Source organism: Triticum dicoccoides, chromosome 1A (assembly GCF_002162155.2).
Source record: "Triticum dicoccoides isolate Atlit2015 ecotype Zavitan chromosome 1A, WEW_v2.0, whole genome shotgun sequence".
NCBI lineage: Eukaryota > Viridiplantae > Streptophyta > Magnoliopsida > Poales > Poaceae > Triticum > Triticum dicoccoides.
Window position 1 is genome coordinate 595,966,432 of NC_041380.1, and position 3,908 is coordinate 595,970,339.

General features: G+C 50.2%; 1 protein-coding gene across 2 annotated transcripts in view; it reads right to left on the reverse strand.

The window, feature by feature from the left end:
* The window catches only part of LOC119294282, a 23,178-nt gene that overhangs the window by 5,150 nt on the left and 14,120 nt on the right, over window positions 1-3,908 (reverse strand). The gene's annotated exons all lie outside the window — the stretch shown is intronic.

Sequence of the window (3,908 nt, forward strand, 5' to 3'; positions counted from 1 at the left end):
TCAAATGGAAAGCCTCTGCAATAGCATAGCATTTGAAGTGTAACACTAAAGGGAGAAATGATAATCCAAAATCCACGACCAAGTCCCTCAGATCATCCAAATGAGAACCTTCACGCTAGCCCTGCCCCAGATGGGCTGGGGCCAGGCTTCTATCGCAGATTCTGGCACTCGGTTAAACACTCCGTCCTTCCCTTTTCTAATGATTTCACCAACCTGCAGGTCGATGTCGAACGCTTCAGCCAGGCTCACATGATCCTTCTGCCTAAGAATGATTCCGCCAGAAGTCCCGACGCTTTCCGCCTTATCTCTCTGCAAAACTGCCCCCCCTAAAGCTATTGCTAAGGCCATCACCATTAGGCTCAAACCCTTAACCGGTTTCATCTCTAGCAGAAATATCCCAGAAAACTTTATCTACGCCGCAGACATCCTTAGTGCCTGCCACATCAGAAAGGCCCCCACGATGATTTTCAAGCTCGACTTCTGAAAAGCTTTTTGACTCCATCTGCTGGGACTTCCTGCTGCTCATCCTCATGGCACGGGGTTTCCCATCTACATGGGTATCCTGGATCAGGACTCTCCTCATCTCCAGCAAAACTGCTATTCCTCTCAATGGTATCCCCGCCAACTGGATCTCTTGCAAGAACGGCCTTCGCCAGGGGGCCGCCACCCCCTACCTCTTTATCATTGTGAACGACCTGCTGCAGCGTATGATCCTGCAGGCTTTCAAACCAAATGATTTCTGCCACCTGATCTACCCTGACCGCGCTCCAACTGTTCTGCAATATGCTGATGACACTCTTATCATTGCTCAGGCCTCGGCCTCGGCCACCACGAATCTAAAATCCATCTTGGATGACTTCGTCTTGGCTACGGGCCTATCCATCAACTCCACAAAACAAATTTCCTTCCCATCCATACCGCGCCGACGCTTGCTCAAAATACCGCACAAACATTTGGCCACGACCTTTCCCGCTTTCTCCAGATTTACCTGGGACTCCCCCTTGTCTCACACTCGCCTCCCCTCATCTGCCTTCGAACAGCTAGTACAACGCTTTCTAAAGTACCTCGCCGGATGGGCCGCCTGCCTGCTCTCTCGGGGTGGCCGCCTAACCCTAATCTCCGCCACACTTGACGCTCTTGCCACTCACTTCATGTCTGTCTTCAAACTCCCTAAGAAAATTATCAAACGTTTAGACACGATTCGCTAGTCCTCCTTTTGGGCTGCCTCGAAAACCTGCTCGGGCACCAAGTGTCTTATCCCTTGGACAAATGTTGCCTTCTCCTAAAATTTGCCTTCAAACTTCTTAAAAAACTAGACTTACCTTGCGCTAGATGGTTCCTTCAACACTACTCGCTTAATTTTTCTCTTACACCCTGAAACCCCTCCTTCCTTTGGAAGATTGTTAAAAACCAGATCCAAAACCTTTTCTCAATTTCCTTTGTTTTAATAAACACTGGAACCTCCACCCACTTTTTGTTTGACTCTTGGCTCACCAACCCTAACCTTTTCTCCCACTCCACATACTCCTCCGTTTTAGTCTATGAGGTCGTGCATGATGGCCTACTTGCTACCCTGCGGAACCGCCTAACCCATGTTGCTTCTACAGAGCTTGTTGTTCTTCTATCTTTGTTGCAGGATGTTGCTACCAGGGACGGTCCCATGACAGGTTCCTCACCCATGGCGTCCTGTTTTCCGCGAGGTGCGCCTACTCGCTACTCTCCTCCGCCGACGAGGTCGACATCCATGACGACGGGATTTGGAGTTCCCAAAGCACCAATCAAGGTCAAGATTTTTGGCAGGCTTCTCTTTCGGGGTCGACTAAATACCAAGGCGAACCTGCAACACTAAACCATTGCTTCTGACTCTTCCTGCCCGAGGTGTGCCCACCATTTCAAGGATGCCTCTCACTTGGCCATCTCTAGAGGGGAGGCAGCGGCGGGTGTCGATCTGGAGGTGGCGACCTTGAGGAGGAAGACCTACAGGTGGCTGTCTATGTTGGCCGAACAAGGACGAATCGACCAAATCGATCCAATCGGGAATAGATGGATGCGGACCTTCGTGCCTTCCTGGGAGAAGGGAATGAGGCAACGACAGGGATATAATCTGGAGGTGACTACGAGCTATCGCTCGGATAGGGACCAAAAAAAGGTAGATCGAGATTGGATGAGCATGAGTTGCGCTTGTGAAAGAGAAACTTATGGCTCTAATACCAAGTTACAGAAGCAACTTATTGTATTGTAAGGCCTATGGGGCAAATACATAGTATGAAAGACTTGAGGTATAAGAAAGGAAAAGGACTACTAGAACAATACTAATACGCCTTAACATATTCATATGAGGGCTCTGAGGCCGTATTAGTGTGGCAGAACAATAAGGGTAAGCCTGGAAACGTAAAGTGACAATTCAATATCCCAACAGTAATCATAATGCGGTGATGTACATAGGTGGATCGCCAGATGGGATTCACACAAGGCGGTTTACCCAGGTTCGGACCCTCATGGTGGAGGTAACACCCTACTCCTGCTTTCGTGTATAGTATATGACCAGCCTCATATGAGAGCTTGGATTTGAGTATAATAGTGAGATCGCAAGGATCGTGTAGGTAAGATAGAGTCATTGAAAGAGGACCATAGCCATGCCTTACATATGGGGATAGGGCTAGGGTTCCTGGTTGGTTACGATCTAGCAGGATACTACTAGAACTCTGGGACGATAGTCTTTTCGTCAAGTTGGCGATACACCCCTAGTGTACGTCGTCCGCTGGGTGGGCCGAGTCCCGGCCTGCTCGTACACCCAAGGCCATGGCACCACCAGCAACCCCCGAATCCGAACTGAGCGCGCCTTCTTGGATTACATAGTGAGGTCTTGATGGACTCCTGGAACTGCTGGAAAAAAATTAGACCCAGTAGCATTCACCTGAAGGGAAGGAACAATGGGATCAGTTGGGTGTGGGCACCCAAAGGTGGGGCCAGCAACGTGCACGTAGGACATGCTCGGCAGCCAAATCCTTTGCCTTGTCGTAGTTGTACCAAGGGCCGGCCCATAATGAGCCGACCGCTCTATGCAACAAAGAGCGCCCGGCCTGGTCAAGCTTGGCCAAGGCCACACAGGAAGAGTGAAGCGCCGCAAATCCTTAATGAGGCCATCACTGATGTCATGATTGGCCGGGGTCAGGTCCAGTTCAACTGTCGCCGAGGAAAAGATGGCTGAATCCATAGGCTCGGGTCATCATAGCTCAAAAGGGGACGCAAAGTGGCACGAGCCCCGGGTAGCCCATGTTCCATCACCTGGCACATTAAATGCGCGTAGACGACACAATGGGTGTATGGAGAAGAAGCGGGAAGCAAAGAAGAAAAGGAGGCTTGCACTGTTGTTGTTGGCTATTGCTTTGGTGTCAGCTATTGCATTCGTTGTTGTTGCTACTGATTGGAGAGGGGAAATTGGAGCAGGTGGTGCAGCTAGGAGCAAAAGAGGTCTAGGCTATCATGGGAAGCGAGGGCGCAGCTGCTGCGTCAAGGCGCGTGAAGGCAACTGCGGGTTGTGGTCGCATCGAGGGGGAGTCAGTGCAGCTGGGAGAAGACCATGACCTGAAGAGGACGCATGTGCCGGGCGATTATGAGATGCGCGAGGTAGAGGACACAACGACGAATTTGCTATGCACATGTGCAGCAAGTATGTCGCACCAAGCGTGTGCTTTGTTGCTTTCCCTTGGCGAAGTGATCCAAGTAGAGGATACCAGTGAGAACGAATAGCATGATAGCGAGGAGGGTACTAGTCTTTGAAAGTTGGCTCATTTTATCTATACAAATGAGGACAACACTGAAAAGGCCAAAAGGAATCACAGCGAAAAACTTCAGATAAGTTGTTTTACCAGCAACTTGCCTCTCCTCTCACGACTGCGTCGCCC